A 19,081-nucleotide genomic window follows, 5' to 3' on the forward strand; every position below is an offset into this window, starting at 1 on the left:
GGAAGGAGGTGGGGGGATTGTCAGGTAAAAGGAGGACAGGACAGGTGAGTAGGACGAAGGGAAAATGTGAATATAAAGTTACAAGAATGGCTCTTTGGCACTGAGCATTTTTGAGATGATGATGGGGGTGGAGAGCTGTTTCCATGACAACCTGCTTCCAAGTGGGAGCAAATCGAAGGGCTTCAGCAGTGAATGGATTTAAAACTCATGTTTGCCTGCGGGGCCATTCATATGGGGATCTCAGGGTCATTTCTGGAAGCTAGAGATAGCTTCTGTAAGCACCCAGTTATGGACTGTGCTGCTCCTTTGGATTGTCCAAAAGCTCATTTATACACGTGAACATGATCATTTCGTTCCGCGTTTCAGTTTCAAAAGCGGTACAATGACCATTGGGTCTCACAGGGTTCTTGTGTGTAATAAATAAGCTAATGCACAGGAGAATTTCTCAGAGAAATAAGGCAGTGATGTGAAGGGAGGCAGGGGAAGTGATGAGGTGGTTAGAATTCCTAGGCAGTCATCGTTTACCAGACAATTGTGCCAGACGCGGCTCTCTAGTCCATGCATTTTTTGGTTCTCTTACAGGTGGAGGTGGACAGGTCACAGGCTAGCACGCCTCTTAAAGACCTCTTCTCACAGACCGTGTGCGCAGTCGGCGTTTCAGCAGGGTGTGATGAGGGGGTTCCTCCAGGGACTGCTCAGGAAAAGCACCTGTGAGCTGTGGCTGTGCTTTATTGATCATCGGGAAACAGCACCGTGTGCTCGTGTCACCGAACCTCCTTGGTTACTTCATTTCTTCATGTTATTTTTTGCCCGGGTTTAATAATGGTTGGGTTCCTAGACTGTTTTTTGCTTATTTTCTTCTCATCTTCTCTCTGTGTCCATTCCTTTTACGATAATTTCTCTCCTATTATTCTACCTGCCACAGTCACTGATTCATCTCCCAGATACTTGACTGCTGTGTGTGTGTGTGTGTGTAGGGGGTGGGGAGAAAGCGCTTTCTTGATGTATGTTGGACATTGTCTCTAGAAACCATGCATTAGTTAGCAGATTTTTGGAGATCTTCCTATACGTAAAGTGCTATCAGGGCTGAGAAAACCTTAAGCGTCTTTGCCCTCAGTAGTTCGTGATTTTGTTGCAGAGATAAAAGGTAACAATACCTGAGATTATGTAAGGAAGGTGAGCTGTGTGGCTCTCAGAGGGAGGGCAGACTTCTGTAGTGGAAAGGTGATGGAGATGCTGGGCCCCTGCCCAGGCCCTGCCTTCCCTGCTCCATTCTGAGGCCACTTCGAGGAAGGGATGTCCCTTTCTCCCTCTCATGGTGCTTGCATAGTATTTAACCCAGTTATCATTGCCTGTTCTTTTTCTATCTGTTCGACTTTTCCCTCCTAATGAAGGCAGAGACATGTCTATTTTGCTCAATTTGTGTCTCCAGTTTCTGGCTAGTGCTCAGCACGATTCTCTAATTCAATAGTAGTTAAGAAATTGAGTCTGGAACCAGCTAGGTTCCCAAGAAATAGGGGGCCACAGAGGTAACTCAGAATTTTCTAGTAGCCAATTAGAAAACGTGAAGAGAAAAATGTAATGAATTTTAATAATGTGTCATATTGTACTCTGTGTATCTAGAATATCAGCATTTCAGCGTTTGTCAGTATCATAATTATTAATGAGATATTTCACGTCTTTTTGGTAATAATGTTTTTTGCAATCCAGTGTGTATTAATTTACACCTACGGCACATCTTAATCCAGATACCACATTTCAAGTACTCAATGGCTACATGTGGCTGGTGGCTCCCATGGTGGACAGCATGGGTCTAGAGAATTTAAATGACTTGCCCAGCCTCGCCCAGGAAGCTCGTGGTGGGATCCGTGCTATAGTCTGGAACTTTTCCTTCCTATCCAGCAACTCTTTCATGGAGGCTTAGAAGCTTTTCCTTTGGTGCCCAGCTGTCTATCCATGCTTAAGACATCTTGTCAGTTCTCTCAGTCTACTCCTGAACATCCAACAGTACCCACTTCTGCTCTTTTCTGACCAGGTAACACCTCTTAGCAGCTTCCGTTGCCTTCTTGGCATCGGTTCTTACCTGGAAGGGTATTGGCTAGAGGTGGAAATGTGTCCACATGAGCAGACTGACAGATTTTTCATAAACATAACAGGAGTGGTCAAGAGAAGACAAAGTCAGGAAGACATACCAGTGGAAGCAGGTCATCTAATATACCAAATGGTTGCTTTGAATGTATGTTTTGTAATCCTTAAGATTTCCTAAGAACGTTTAGATACATCCGAAGTGCATTTTTAATGGTCGGTTTGCTTTGCAGCTGTGCTTGTGAAAGTGGTACCCGTCTCTGATCTCAGTGGGCCTTTTCATTGTAATGATTAGAAACAAATTTTTTGATGGCTCTGGGTTTTGTGTATTTGGCTTTTTGTTATCAGGAGGCAGAGAAATAATTGACAATGGAAGCTCCAAACTGGTGGCAGACATTCCAGATGGCTTGAGCTGCAAACTAACTAGACTGCTGGTCAGTAGCAGGGCTCTTAATTGGGATTTCAGGGCTATTCCTGTCTCCGGATAGAGTCAGCGCAGTCAGCTGCACGTTGTGTTTAAGGTGAGTGATCTATAGGAAAAGCTTACGTGTGAATTACTTAGATCAGAGCATTTTATGGACCACAAAGTGCCATGCACTCTCTATATTGTGTGCTAAAGTTTGTACTTCCTGTGTATTGTCGTGTGAAGGAGTCCATGGTTTTTCTTAGATTCCCCAAAATTGTGAGGTGCAAAGCGAACAAGAACCACTGAGTTAGAATAGTGTGACTAAATGCAAGCTTTAAAAAAAACTCACTGTTTTAGTAGAATATAAATAATAACCTATTATATCCATAAAATGCTTGCAGTTTTCAGAGCTCTGTCTTGTATTTACTTTTAAACGAACTGAATTGGTAAGATACTTGGTTCTAAGCCATGTCGTCAGCCAGTCTCCCCATGTCCGTTAAAATAGAACAAGGCGGTTTGATTACATGCAGTCTGTAGATCACCTCCAAAAACTTTGTTCTTCCTTTTCTCACGAGAGGGACTCTGCCAGCCCCAATAAACCTGCAGATACCGAAGTAACACCAGAGAGTTCCAGAGGGACTTGGTATCACGGAGCTTCTGACGTGTCTCTCTACAGAATCCCCTGGGCCCCTTCTGGAAGCTCAGATAAGATGGAGGTAGTGTTAATTTCTTCTCTCTCTTCCCTTTTTCTTTTCTTTTTTTAAAGATCCCATTTCGTTATAGGGAAACTTGTTTGAAATATGTATTGCCTCTGTTTCCTGAAAAGCTCTGAATGGAGCACTGTCTCCTTTTTTAGGTCCATGCGAGAACCGTAGATTAGGATTTTATCACAAGGTAGTAAACATCCCAGAGAGTGGTGAAATCCCTGGTAACAGTTCTGTTACACCCCTCCCTCCAACCCCTGTGTCCACCATGCTCCCAGACAGGCCACTAACTCTAACGTGTTGATTTATTTAGGACCATACAGTGGACTGAGGAATTGGAGTGTCTTTGGGGAGACAACCAACAGCCTCTCCATAGCCTGGCATCATGCTGATGGGCCAGTTCAGCAATAGAGGATCATTTTTTCTCCCACCGTTGGTGACCCAGTCGATGAAAACGTGAGTCTGATACTCATTTGAGCATTTTGTAACCTCTAGACTGATGGGAGGGTGAAATTAAGGTTTCTTCTTTAGGAAGTGCTGTGATGACAGTTGAGTCCTTGACTATTGTGTGGCAGTCACATTTTATATGACTTTCTCTGACCTGGCCAATCAGAATCCTTCCCAGCTTGGGGTTGTTGACATGGGGCTGTGCTTGGCGACACAGTGGGGGCCAAGGCTGAGGCAGGAGACCTGGAGTCCCTGCTGGAAATCCTGGACCCCAGACCCTCCGCCAGCAGAGGGCGCTGTCCCCTCCCTGGTGATCCTGCCTCCTGGCCTCCTGTCCTGAGCCCTGCTGGGATCCTCTCACCTGGACCTGCATCAGGGGAGTTGCCTTTCAGAAGGCCTGTCATTGTCCAGGGCTTATTTTTCTTTGTATGGTCTGCTCACTTTCCTGTTGGTACTTAGTGTTTTTCTTACATTGATCTGAAGACTTATTTTTAAAATTTCTGTTACCCAGAGCCCTGGGCTCAGGCACTGGACGCCTGCTGACCAGGGCCAGCGTGGTGTGAGCACCAGCTGCACAGGGAGGCCAATGTTTGGCCCTGCCGGCCTGTGCACAGCGCCCCGCAGCCCGGGCTGGGCCCAGCCTGGATGGGGAGGCCTCACGGCCCCTGTGGGGTGGGCAGGCCAGGCCCCACGAGGCCTGAAGAATTTTTTTTAAATGTATAAGTTAATCTTTTATTGGCTCTTTTCTCCTATGAATACTTGTTTCCTAGTCTGGTGTTTGCTGGTGAATTTTATTTTGTTTCTTTCTTGCTCATACAAGATAATCCAGTTGATTTTATACACTGATCGTCAGTCCAGTAACCATGCCTTAATTCAGTTATTAATTGTAAATGTCTTTGGATTATGGTGGATTTTCCCTGCGTATAGTAGTGCCATGCATGCACAATGACAGTTTTCTTGCTTATGGTTCGGTCTTTATGCCTCACATTTTGTTGTTAAGTGCTCACGGAGCCCTTGAGAGAAACAAGGAATATGGTCTGAACCATCACACACAGTCACAGTACAAGAAGTGCTGCTCTTCACTTGGCTCTTGTAAAGTGATGCCACCCCGTGCTCCACCTGGAGACTCAGGCTGGGATTGCTTTTGAGCTCTGAGATCTTCCTCCAGGTACCATTTTTCCTTCACTATCTGGTGATCTTGGGATGGTAAGAGAGCCCACCTTTCCTTATGCTTCTGAGGGTAGATTCCAGCCCTATCATCCTATGAACCATTGAATCCATTACCTCCCATTTCCCAAGGCTGAGGTTCAGCATTCTTTAGCCAGAGCCCATGCAAGCCACACGAGTCTCCCTGAACTGCCCAGCAATTATCGAGAAACTGCCTAACCCAGGTGTGAGAAGGGAATAGAAACACATGGATTATTTGGATTTTCTCGTTCAGTCCTCATGAGGACAACACAAGAAAATATCTACTATGACCCCCGTAATACCAAGGTGGAAACCAAGGTGCAGGTCAGTGCACTCACCACTGGTTAACCACTCCGCTGAGGAAAGGCCAGCATTCCCAGGGCTCTAAGATGCCGACACTGCGTGTGAATGCTAACCTCACGTACCCTGTGGGAGACAGTGGACCAGGGAGCAGAGGGAGATTTTCTAAACTGTCTTAAAGGTCAAGTGGGTAATAAAACCAATTGTGGTGGTATGCTATGGGGGTACCTGAAGATGATATATGCATTGAGAATGCATTTCGGGGGCCTTCTCTAGGGAGCATAAATCCAAGTGGTTCTGTTCAAATTCTCCAAATAGGTCAGGAGTTTCCTATTCCATGCAGGTACGGAGAGCTGGAAATGAGCCTAACAAGCCTGTTGGTGCAAGTTTCTGGGTGGTTGTGCAACCATATACATATGCATGTTATATATGCACATATACCTGTACATACACATAAATGTATTTAAATAGTTTTTCTGTATGTAAATAGTGCCCATGGGATACACTATCTTCTCCATTTACTTGAAATACATTAGTAGAAAACTTATGTCATGTTTTCCTATGATCTTTTTTTCTGTTCCTCTGGTACCTCTCTTCCATGTTTTCCCCTCCACCTTTCATGCTAGAAGATGTCCTCACATGTCACAGAGTCCTCCCCTGCCCATTCGCACTTGTGTGCTGCGTGGGAATCAGCTGACTATGAATGCTATGTGCCTGGGTGATGGCCTGGATCTCTCAGTGCTCTTCCCTGTATTAACTGGGGAGCTGCACGTGGATCTGGACATCTTAGACTTGGACAGCTCCAGATGTCCCCCAAGTGTTCTACAGTCTCCTGTCTGGCAATATTGAGCGTGGCTGCCAGGATGCTGGAAGCTGACCAAGGAAAGAAGCAGCAGGGGTTCAGCTTACAATTTGTAAATAAGGCTCTTGTTTTCAACAGGACAGTTTGTGCCCCTACCTCACCTTTGCTCTCAGCATGAAATTTTATGAGATTTAATCATTTCTAAAACTAAGACCCATTTTAATCCTGAATGTTCCAGGTTAAACGTTTATGTGGCTGTACTATGTTTATTCATTCTCTTATTGCCAGATACATAATGTGTCCCCAGTTTTGGAAAGAATGAAAAAAAATTGGTTATAAATATACTGTTACACATTTTTTGTGGAACTGTTTTTCCCCTGGGTAAAAACTGGGGCAGTGGGCAGGAATTACTGGTTCACACACAAGGTGTGTGGGCAAATTAACGCTTTCAAATGTTTGTACCATTATAACATCTCATCATCAATCTAAGAGCTCACGTTGCTCAGTTACCATTCCCAGTACTTGATTATCTTGTTAGCTATTATAATGGGTCCAGTTGCTACTGTTATTTAGCATAAAAGTCAATATGTTATTGGGGTTTTACTTTTGTTTTTCTAAAGAAAACTGTTGCCCACCGGGTCACCTACCAGGGCCAGGCAAGTCTCGATGACGGCGAAGGACACCACTCGCATAGTTGAAGCAGAAATGAGTTACTTCCTGCTCTCCTAGGTGAGTCCAGAGCACTAGCACCACGTGGCTGACTCTCTGTCACCTTAATGTCACTTCTTAATGCTAATTTATTGTTTGTGTGTTTTTGCTACATTTACAGCTGATAAGCTGGTGCACGTTAATGGCAACAATAGTTTAAAGTTTGTTTTCCATTTGTTTTTAAAATTTTTATTTGGATATAATTTCACATAACATAAAATTCAGTATGTTAACCATTTAAAAATGTATAATTGGGACATTACACAATGGTGGAACTGGAGTCTCCTCTCTCCACTCCCACGGATGTACTGAAGAAAAGCTACGCAAGAAGCAATTTCCTCTGAGAGAAATCTAAAAACTAGTGCATTCTCCTACACACTGGATGTCAGGGCAAAATCCAAATGTTGGGAAAAGCTGAGACACACCTGTGCACAAACCCAGTGCCCATCACTGAGCCTTACACTCAGGATGCAACCCCGACTGTCGTCATCTAAGGAGCACAGGCTTGGAACAAAGCATCTACGGTGCCCACACCTATACTTGCCTTCTGAGGGACTGGCCCCTAAATCACTTAGCTCAGGGAGCTTGGGGGGCTCAGCATTCATGCGTACCCCAGGGAACCACAGATAAGACAGCGGTGGTGTTAAATGGGTGTGCAAGCACTTCCAAGGGCCATTTCTCCTAGCTCAGCACCCAGCAAGTGGGCAAAACACTCAGGTGCCAGTTTTATCCTGGTGGTGTATAGATGGCACATGGAATGTTCCAACTACCCCAACTGCTTCCTGAAGGTCAGACTTCAAATTGGCCTGTATCTGGGAGCAGTCAGGGTCCTCTGGGAGCTGGAATGGGCAAGCAGGCACTTGCTACTGCTCCTTCCCCTAGCATGCTCCAGGGCCGGGGGAGGAGGGGGAGTAGGCTTCCAGCCTATCCTGGAAGGAGAAGGACCACATACCTAGCACCCTGACTGTTTCGGCTCCTGTCTGAGGGTCTGGCTTCTATCTCGTCTGTTTCTTGTGCGCTTAGGAGGCCCCACATTCACTAGGTCCCTCAGTGTCCACAGAGAACAAATCAGTGTTTTTTGTCTGTGTGTGTTTGTTTTTGTTAATCAGTCTCATGCACTGTCCTGTGACTCCTCTCCGTGACTCATCCCAGAAGTAAGTTCAAAATCAAAGATCATTCCTGAAAGATACTTCACATCTACTGCTCCACCTTTTCCAGCTGCTGCCCAAGGATCTGTCTTCCAATCTGCCTGTCTCTGAAAACGAGGAGAAAGTCACTCCCTAGCCCCCGGGAGTCTGAATGGGCAGGTGGGTACTTAACGCAGCTTCTTTCCCCAGCTAGCTCCAGAGACAGACAACCATCCATCTAACCTACCCATCTCTGAGATATGACAGAACCCAACAACCACTAAACCCCCAGCAGTGACAAAGCACAAAGCACTTTTGAAAAAGTGTGCAGTCTGAGCAAGGGTTCAGGCATTTTTCACAGATTCTGTCCCCACTGTAGCACAGAGTGAGTGGAAGAAAACTTCCGGGTTCCCAGCCTCTACCTAAGAAGAGAAATAGACCACAGCTGTAATAGAAAAGAACAAATCTGATTCCATATCAGATCTGTTTCTTTGGCTTTAACCCTGTGCTGTTTCCTAGGCTCAGTCTTGCTGGCTCTGCACCTTTTATAAAACAATGTTGCCAGTAGCCTGAAATATATAGGAGAGCTTATTCTGAAGGCTCTGACCTTTAAGGATATTAACACAGTTTCATTCATATAAAAATAAAAAGTTGCAGAACTACTGTGGCTGTTTGTTCTTACTGTGGCTGTTTGTTCTTTTGTTGATGCTGGGAAACCTAAGTTGACCTGTGAGCACAAACAGGCCCCTGGAGTTTACCCTGTGAGACTGACCCAGCCCTCAGACTCCTCCTCTGCTAAAGTGACTTGACTCCCCAGTGGCCCTTCATACTGGTAGCTGCAGTTGTGACGACTTCCTGGGCCCCAGACCTTTGTAATATCCTCAGCACTTGGAATTTCTACCCTGCGGCCATGGGACCTCGTCTAAAGTCTCCTTTCACATCGTCTCATTCCACTTGCCATCCAGATACTCTCCTCTTCCTTCATCTCTGTTTCTCTGGACGAGACAGTCTCTGATGCAGATGCTTGAGTAAGAATTCTTTCTTCATCCTGATTCTTCTCCCTCGAACCCACATACATCATCATGTCTCATGATCTCTGCCCGTATGACTTCTCCTGGATCCAGTTCCATCTCTCTGTCTCCAACTCCCCTGCTCCCTTTGGTCCAGCCATCATATCCTCAGTCTGAAATCATCGTCTTGGTCTTCCACCTGGTTTGCCTTTTTCCAAAGTGGCAGCCACTGTCTTTTTGAATAGAAATAAAAAACTTTATTTGTGATGTCGGCTCCTCCCTTATTCTGACCCCTGGTGGCCTCTGCCTCCATTTCTGCCATTCTCTCCCTGCATCCTGGCCCTCTGGATTCTGCCTGGACCTCACAACCACCATGATCAGTGCTCTATGACCCGCATTGTCCCACACCCCACGAGGCTTCTCTCTAGGTATATTCAATGCTCAAGTGTCCCCTGGTGGCTGGCACCTTAAAGGGCCACCTCTGCCAAGACTACCCCCAATTCCACTGCCTCCCCTTTCCCTGTTTCTATTATAAGTAAAACTTCTCACCTCCTGGCATGCGTATCTCCTCTTTAATTTGAGTGTTCAGAATCTTTCTTCTCTCCCTGAAGTGTTAGCAATGTGAAGCTGTCGACTTTCTTTTCAGTTTTAATTAATCTTCTCCAACTCAAGCACAATTTTATCAGTTGTGAGGAAATGTTTACTTTATCTTGACGTTATGTCTGCCATTTCCTCATGTGATTCTCTCCAGGTCTAAAAGTCTTATGTTCTGTTTCCCTTCTACCATGATCAAAACCAGTTTGTGCTCATTACCTAGTGAGAGGACATCATTTGTGAATAAAGATACTAACTGTGAGGCTCAGACTTCATTATGTGGGGGAAACAACCTTGAGAATTCCTCAGACTGCACTGAGGAGTGAGTGTAAGATGGTGAGTGAGAGGTGGGGGGGGGCAGTGATGTGGAGGTTCCCCCAAATTGTCCAGTTGGATTTCTTCTTCAACAGAAAACTCACATTGCAGCATTATCGCAGTGAAATGAAACAATCTCCATATAATTTATCAAGTTTATTTTTTCATTTGTAGCCACTGTTACATTAGAATATAGATTTTAAATAAAAATTCCTTTTTATAAATACCATTTAACTCCATCTGAAAGGTAATTATCTTTTTTTTAATAATACATACTCTAAAACTTGCTTTGATTTAAATTTAGGACTATTGGTAATTTATCTAGAAAAAAATACTGCTATTGGCACTAAAAACCTATATTGATAAATGTACATGTATTTTCAAATTATAATGCAATTTTGTACAGAGAAGAAAATATAAATATAGTGAAATAGATATGTATGTATTTCACATGAGATTTAAGTATACTTGTTAGTAAAATCGTCTTGAGAGATGTGGCTTAAACACCCACTGAGTAGAAGATCAGCCCCTCAACTACAGTGTTTTCGCACCACTGATAAGTGATAATCCAAGCTTCCTGCGAATGTAAAGAAAACAATCCCACGTGTGTTGATGTGTTAGGAATTCCAGTACATTTTAGACGGGACAAGCTGACCATGAAGGAGCTCACTGGTGTGTCCAGCATGTAGAGCTGGAGGAACTGTAGCCCAAGGAGGGGCTCCTCTGCCCCCACTGGCCTCAGTACCGCTCAGGTGGAGATGCACTGGGGTTGGTGAGTGCAGCCTGGTGGCTTTGGAGGCCTGAGTGGAGGGGAGGAAGCATCTGGGCTTTAATGCCCAGGCCGCTCCTGGGGAAAGACCCTCCGGCCCGGTGCTTGGCCTCCTGGCTGCTGTGGGAAAGCCCCTCGTGGTGTGGTGACTCTCAGAACCTCTTCCAGGAGCTTGAGCATTTTTATCTCCAGCATCTCCTCCTCTTTAGCTGTCATCTCCTTTCTCTGTCTTCAGTTCCTGAATCACCAGAGAATTGAGTTCCTTCATAAAAATCAGGATGACCCTCATCCCCTTTCTGTAAGTGTCGGTGAGGCTGGGTTTATTGAGTGACTTTTTCTATCCTGGCATTCTCGAAAGATGTCTCCATCCCTGCATACTGCTTTTAGGCAGCACAAAGCTTGCCGGTGAGTTGGCATTTGTCCTCGATCTGTGCAGCCAGTGTTTTTGTGAGCTGCTTTTCTTGTCTTCCGTAAAGTCAACTTCCAATAGACTGAACAAGTCTGAATGAAAATAAAAGGCCCACCAAGAAACTGGTGACAGTCAGACACACCACGTCTCCCACTGGAGGCTCTGGAATGTGACCATGAACTCAGGCCATTGGGCAGCAGCACCACCACCACCTCACTCAGCTTCCCAAGCCTCAGCCTAAAGCCAAGCTGTGCAGAGGAGGGCAGCCCCTGCATGGCACTGACCCACCACAGGGCTCTGCCTGGTTTCCGTGGGTCCTCCAACCACAGCAAACCCCAAAACACCCCAGCATCCCGCCCGGAACCCAGCCAGCACCTGGCAACCCGGTCTGTTGAGGGAAGGGGTCAGTGGGAGTCTTGTAAATATATTCTCTCCATCCTTGTCTGAGGTTAATTTTTCTTTAATTCTTATTGTTTATATGAATGTAGAATGGAAATGCAGTTAATAGTATCACCTTTAAGTTCATGGCTTGACAAATCTTAAAAACGTATAACCCCTACGGAATCCAAAAACTGTCAATACATGTATCATATCAGTTAACACAAAATCCCGTCAGATTTCAACTAAAACACACCCACTCTCACCAAATTTAGCCTTTTAAAAAATTGTCATGAACATCCATCAGTTTGGCAGTGGCCATACTTCATAAAAATGAAGTAAATCATGTACACGTCAACGTCTGTCTCTTTTTGCTCTAAGTACTGTTTTTGAGAGCCACACCTTTTCATTTGAATAGTTCATTCTGTTTTAGAGCAGAATAATTTGTCCTTGTAAGAATATATCACAAAAAAATCTACCCATTCCCTTAATGGACATGTGATTTAGTCCATATATAGGATATTATGAATAAATATTTTTGAATATTTATGTAAATTTTTTTCTAAGTATCTGTTTTCACTTTTCCTGGGTGAAGAATACCTGGGGGTGGCAATACTGGGTAGGTGTGTGCTAATAAATACTCTTTGAAATCGTTTTTTTGTGGTATAATTTACATGCCATAAATTCATCCATTTCAAAACACAATTCTTTGATATTTTTGCATGTTTGTAAATGTACAGAGCTGTGTCTCCATCACAATCCCACGTTAGAACAATTCTATCACAGTAAAGATTTCTCAGTCTTCACTTTTCTCTATTGATTTCGTTTGCCACAGTCTCTAAGATGCTTCCACTGGGTCAATACATGATACTGTTTTTATAATTGGTCTTGTTGTTTTGTGCATTTTTCTCAACTCACCAGCTCCTCCTTCTCTGACTCCAGTGATGGTTTCTATATTTCTCCCAAAACCCTCAGCTATGTTAGTTCTGACCCAGGATGTAGTTCTCGGACCAGTTTTCTTTCTCAGCAACTCATCTCCTTGCTGACCTTGTCTAGCCTTGTGGCATTAATGACGTCTAAACTGTCATGATTTCTACATTTATGTATCTCTTCCAAACCCTTCCATACAGTCCAGATCACACCCACCCAGCTGCCTCCACACATCTCCATGTGGACATCTAACACACTCCACCTCCTCTCCCTCAGTCTCCCACTTTCTCCAGTACCTCCATCCTGACAGGTATTCAGGCCCCGACTTTGTGATCTTAACTTCTCTCTTTTCTCCACTTCACCTCCTCCCTTATCAGCAACGCCTCTATCCCCAATTTCAGAATATGACCCGCACTTGCCTGATCAGAGCTGTCATCACCTCTTGACAGGATGAGCTTGAGTGTGACAGGATGTGATCACCCAGTAGGAGCGGTGATGGGTGTCACCCCCATACATCACCACCCCTACCACCCACCTGTCCTGTTTCCCTTCACCGCCCTCATTACCACTTCACATGCCAAGTACATTCTTGTGTGAGCTGTCCAGTTCTTCACTGAATTGAAAGTTTCATGAGGGCAGATGTTTTTCACCAATTTGTTACTGCTTTGTTTTCAGTGGTGGGACACTGCTAGGGTAGCACTATGGGTGCAGTATGAATGCAAATGAAAGAACTACTGAATAGCATGAGAATCCAAAATGTATTGCATTTGCTGTGATGAATCTGTGATTTTTTCCAGATGGTCATGTGCATGTCAGCATATTTCAGTTTCTCTTTAGACTTCTGATATAAAACTAATTTCTTTAATATCTTCTTGGGAAGTAACACGAGAATTAGGAAGATTTAGTAGTAAATAGTAGAGGAAAACCTAAAAAAAAAATGAAATACTTAACAAATAATGAACAGTGTCTACCAGTGGTGGGGCTTCACCTCATGGAAGCTTGTAGAGGGGCAGCTCAAGGAAGGGTCTTCATCTCCGCTGTGTCTCCCCTCTGAGAGTGAGGGTGTTGCATGTCCATGGATGTGTGTGCAACCAGTGTGGGAAGGCCCAGTTCTGGGAGGCTTGGCAAGATAGAAGTACCTGCTTCCGCTCCCTCCAGATCTGGCCTCCTGCAGATCTGCAGTCAGCTTGAGTCCCTGGGAATTTTCTGGGAAACCAGTAAACCAAGTTGCTGTGACATACAACATTTTAAGACAGTAACTAGGATTATGACTGGTGACTTTATTACCAGGACACACCCAAATTTTAGAAACTTTGTTATTTTTATGACATTACTATTAAGGATATTTATCTGTGCAATATAACTTACTTACATGATAATGCTTTCCATCTAATTGAACATACCAAATAATCCTACTTCATTTAATATTTCTTTCTTAGGTGTCTTAGGGTTCCTCAAGTATCCCGAAGTTAGCTGGTGAGCAAAATAACTTTAATTAGAATTTGATACTTGGGAAGTTTGTCAAGAATATCAAAAAGTTTCAAAAGACTTGTTCAAATAGGATCATAGGTCACAGTGAAAGAGTGCTTACTCACTTTACCAAAGTGGCAGAAGATTTCAAAAGGAAGTGCAGGTCATTTAGAGGCAAGGAAATTCACAGAGCCTGTTGACCAAGAGCAGCGTTCTAAGAAAACTTGGCTCTCCTGACAGGAAGAGAGGATGTTGGCGGTAGATGTGGCCAGCATCCAGGTTCTTTTCCCGTCCCAGAAAGAATTCAGAGACAAGACCTGGAGGGTAAGAAAGCAGAGTAAGAGTTTACTAAGAGGTAGTCAGTGCCCTGTCTACAGGAGAGCGGGCAGGCTCAGGTGAGCGGTTTTTCACTCTTCTCTTTATGTTTTGAGACAGCATCTGTTCCACAGTAAACGCTCAGTGATGTGAATGAATGCTTCCATCACAGGCTTGGGGCCACTTGAAGGGGATCCCAGGACTCTTCTCAACCACTGTCCCATCTCACAGCGGGTCCTGGCGGGTCTCCTTCCTTCGAGTTGAGACGTCCCACTTTCTGGGAACACGTTCTTGACAGATTACTGTGCTGCTTGGACTCCAGGAATTATGGCCTGCTAAATGGAAGGGAAATAGACATTAAAAATAGTGAAAATCAAGACAGAAACTTCATCTAAGCCAGTACTCAGGAAATCTTGCTGAATGCTACAGGACGAGGCTACCCAAGCGGTGTCCCACCAACCTTGAAATCAGGAGCCATAAGGAAGCAACGCCAAAGGAGAGCCGGGCCCAGCGCGGAGGGGCTTCACACTTGGTGAGGTCTTGACCTTTTCTACACTCAGTGTCCCCACATCGTCTAAGTGCAGCCCTCCTAGGGTGCTGCGCAAATTGTCTAACCTTACAGTAAAACACAAAGAAATGAAATTATACAAAGTGAGTACATAATCCTTCTAAAACGCTACCTTAAAATTTTAACATAGGTGATCAAATCTCTGACCATGCAAGCAGCCAAAACCAGATCATCCCTAGGGAAAATGTGAGGGTTTTGGGTTTTTTTTTGTAATACTAATTAGTAAACAGAGAAAAGTGATCAAAGACTTCATTATCATTTTATAATGGTAATAAGCAAATGTTGATGACATCATTTTATTAAAAAATTACCTAGTAGAGGACTAAAACTTGTTCCACATTATACATTTCATTTTATTTCATATGGGGATAATAATATTATCATAGCTTCAAATCTTACAAAAAACAAATCAGTATATATAAGATGTGTTACAGCCATTTCAGTATCAAATTTAATTACTGAAATAACCTCATCAGTAAATGCTTAGATTTAAATAAGTAATTATGTACATAAACTCAGTGATTGTGTGATTGTATTTGTGGGAGCAACAACCAAAATAATGTACATAATAATAAATATTTCTTAATATATATCCAATAAAGAAATACTGGGCCAATATGACCAAAAATAATATAATAATACCAGCTATAAACGTGTGATAGCAATTACATTAAATGCTTTGAGTGACGGTAGTATGAGTTGAGCATCGTTGTCAACCATAGAACTAAAAATCTGTTTCCTTAATCTTTCCTATGGTAAAGTTTTAATACTCTTTGTAGCAAACAAGGTAAATAATTTACAAATCACTTTTGTTGGGTTATTTCTGTAAAATTAAATTTAAAACCCCCCACGTCTGTGTGAGGATTAGGAATGAGTGAGTGGCTGTGTTGCTGTTCGGTCGCTTATTTTCCTTTTACTGTTCCCTCTGTGTAGTCTTACGCCTGTCACAATATTGAAACGTCCATTTTTAGGGCAGGGAGGGATTGGGGATTAACATACACACATAAATAAAATAGATAAACAACAAGGACCTGCTGTAGAGCACAGGGAGCTCTAGTGAAACATCTGTCATATAAAATGGTGGGGGGGAGATAGCGCAGTGGTAGGGGCATGCTTAGCGCGCACGAGGTCCTGGGTTTGATCCCCAGCACCGCCACCAAATAAAAGTTATAAAAAAGTAAATAAATAAACCTAATTAACTCCCTCCCCCAAAATATTTTTTAAAAGTTGTGGTATAAAATGGAAAAGAATCTGAAAAGAAAAAGTACATATGTATGTATGTATATATATATATATATATATATATAACTGAATCACTTTGCTATACACCTGAAACTAACATTGTAAATCAACTATACTTCAATAAAATTTTTTTAATTCCATTTTTGTATGTAACTGAGAAAGTAAAATGAAGATCACATGGACTTCCGTGTTTTCATCAAGGACATCTGTCTGTGTAAATGAACCTGCATGTTCCCATTCATAGTTTTAGATGTTCAAGGGAATGGCAACTCAACACCAGGAGCTCTTTGTAAAAAAATGTAACAAAGATTGTGGTTTCAGTAAGGGTTTTTACAAACTTCTCTTAAACTCTGTGCCTAAATTACATGACAGAGACAATACTGAAACACAAGTTCTCTCTATTAGTAAGTGATTTCTACCAATTTCTACCAATACAGCTGTTGTATTTCTAAAATTAAATGTAAAAGCATTAAAGGAATTTAAATATGAATTATATTGGGTGTGCATTAATTATCAAGTATAAAAGATGGAGAGGGGTATTCTTATTAAGTAAACATTCTAGCATTACCCTTCATAGATTGGCAATTGTTAAAGATGGATGAAGCAAAAATAATAAAATCTTAAAGATTCTGAAATACCTTAGAAATGCTATGTATTCAGTAAGTAGTGGATTAGGCTTAAAGTATCAGAGCCCTAAAATACAGTTGATTCATTGATGGTAGAACATAAACAGGTATCAGTGAATGCCATTTGGGTGTATCTTACTATTTATGTGTGAAACACATTTCACCAAGCTAATATCTGTCTCTCCAATAAATAACAATAAAGGATTATTATTTGTTTCATTCAGAACAAGTAATACATTTGCTTTTCATAGATGCTTTTCCCAGCTTACAAAATTCTCCAAACCCAGTGTGGTTTCCTGTAATTTCAAATAAATACATGTGAATATTGAGATTCATATTACCCAAGTGACTTGCCCAAGTTTTCACAACCAACCATTACAGCAGAGCTACTATTCAAGTTTCTATCAATTCACCATAATATGCATGATTTTCATTTTGTTTTCGACCCCAGTTCTTATCAGAGAGCCTGGATCAAATTGGTCTTAGTAAATATGTCGGATTGAAGTAGACTTACAGGATTGGTTAACTATTTAGAGAATAAATAATGACTAGGCTAATGACTAACTGGGAAAAACAGGCAAAAAGATTGTAACTCATTCTTTGAATCTTATTTTTACATTTTGAATTTCAGCGTTATTAAGGCATAATTGACATACAGTTGTAGAAAACGTAAACCATATGTCACGGTGGTTTGATATACATACACACAGTAAAAGGATTCTCTCCATGAAGTTAGTGAACACGCACATCACCTCAAATACTTACCGTTTGTGTGTGTGTGTGAGAACACATAGTTTCTACTCTCTTCGAAAATCAACTACAGTAAGTGTTGTCAACTATAGTCATCATATTTAACATTAGATCCACAAAGCTTATTCTTTTCATAGGTGAAAGTCTCTACCCTTTCATCAACCTATCATTATTTCCCCACCCTCCAGCCATTGGCAATCATTTTTCTACTATTTCTTTGAAATTCACTTCCTCTTTTTTAGATTTCTCATCTACGTGATATCATGCAGTCTGTCTTATTTATTTTGCATAATGCCCTCAAGTTCCATCCATGTTGTTCTGAAAATGGTAGGATTTCCTTCTTTGTCATGGCTGGTTCCACTTTGTCAATACACTTGAGTGTGTGTGGCTTCCTTATACATGCATCCTTGGATGGTCATTTAGTCTCTGTATCTTGACTATCGGGAATAATGCTGCATGAAGATGGGCGTGCAGATACCTCTTTGATACCCTGTTTTCATTTCCTGTGGATGTGCACCCAGAAGTGGAAGTGCTGGATCATATGATAGTTGTTTTTTGGTTTTTTTGAGGAACCTCCATACTGTTTTCCGTAATGACCGTGCCAGTTTACATTCCCACCAACAGTGTACAAAGGTTTCCTAATGTCCACATCCTCTCCGACTCAGGTTGAGTGTCTGTCTTCTTGATGATAGCCACTCTAACAGGTGTGAGGTGATAATCTCATTGTCCCTTTGATGTGTATTTCCCTGATGATTCGTGACATAGAGCACCTTTTTATGTCCCTATTGGCTGTTTGTACGTCGTCTTTGGAAGAATACTTACTCAGTTCGTCTGCTTATGTATCATATTGTTTGTTTTTTGGATTAAGTTGTATGAGTTCATGTATTTTTGATATTAGCCGTTATTAGATAACATGATTTGCAAATATTTTTTCTCATTCCATAGGTTGCCTTTTCGTTTTTTATTGTTCTGCTTGCTGTGCAGAAACTTTGAAGTTTGATGTAGTTCCTCTTACTTATTTTCGCTTTTGTTGTCTTTGCTTTTGGTGTCAGACCCAGAGAATCATCACCAAGATCAATGTCAAGGAATTTACCAGAGTGCTTTCTCCTAGGAGTTTGACAGTTTCAGGTCTTATGTTCAAATCTTTAATCCATTTTGGTTGATTTTTGTGTATGACATAAGATAGGGGTCTGGTTTCACTTTTTGCAGGTTTCTGTCCATTTTCCTCAATGCCATTGATTGAAGAAACTATCCTTTCCCCACACCCTTCTTGGCTCCTTGGTCATAAGGCAAATGATCACTGATGTGCAGGTTTACTTCTGGGCTCTCTATTGTTTTGCATTGGTCTGTGTGTCCATATTTAGGTCTGTACCATATTGTTCTGATTACTGTAGCTTTGTAACATTTTAAGTCAGAGAACGCAATACCCCTGGCTTTGTTTATCTTTCTCAAAATTGTTCTCAAGATTGCTACTTGGGTCTTTTGTGGCTTAATACGTTTTAGGATTGTTTGTTCTATTTCTGGGGAAAATCTCATTGGAATTTTAGTAGAGAGTACATTGAACCTGTAGATTGCTTCGAGTAACACGGACATTTTAACAATATTAATTCTTCCAATCCATGAGCACAAAATAACTTTTCATTTATTTGTGTCCTCAGTTTTTTCATCAATGTCTTACAGTTAGTAGTGTGAAGCTCTCATGTTCTTTGTTAAGCTTATTCCTAGGTATTTTATTTTTGATGCAATCATAATTTAAACTCTAAAGCTCAGGCTACATATGTGCAGCTCTTACCTCCACTGTATTGGATAGGCCCTCTAGCTGTTCAGCAGAGCACCATTTCCCAAGGGAGGTTGATCACATATTGATCATGTGGTTTTGTGCTGTTTTGTTCAATGTGAATACTTTCATAAGTGGCATTTTTAGCAAGATACAGTTTA

The 19,081-nt window shown here is 42.2% G+C and overlaps 1 long non-coding RNA gene across 15 annotated transcripts in view; it reads left to right on the top strand.

Moving 5' to 3' along the window:
* Positions 1–16,733, top strand: part of LOC105062315 (uncharacterized) — a 94,045-nt gene extending 77,312 nt beyond the window's left edge. For 10 of the 15 annotated variants that reach the window (XR_012501907.1, XR_012501906.1, XR_012501914.1 and 7 more), the window contains 6 exons: positions 583–3,207; positions 3,509–3,651; positions 4,643–4,810; positions 6,553–6,661; positions 7,750–7,947; positions 14,130–16,733. This is a non-coding gene — a long non-coding RNA (uncharacterized LOC105062315). Of the gene's footprint in view, positions 1–582; positions 3,208–3,508; positions 3,652–4,642; positions 4,811–6,552; positions 6,662–7,749; positions 7,948–14,073 lie in introns of all 15 variants that reach the window. The other 5 variants (XR_012501910.1, XR_012501917.1, XR_012501915.1 and 2 more) reach the window with 5 other exon arrangements.
* The last annotated feature ends 2,348 nt before the right edge of the window (positions 16,734–19,081 follow it).

Source organism: Camelus bactrianus, chromosome 23 (genome assembly GCF_048773025.1).
Source record: "Camelus bactrianus isolate YW-2024 breed Bactrian camel chromosome 23, ASM4877302v1, whole genome shotgun sequence".
Classification (NCBI taxonomy): Eukaryota; Metazoa; Chordata; class Mammalia; order Artiodactyla; family Camelidae; genus Camelus; species Camelus bactrianus.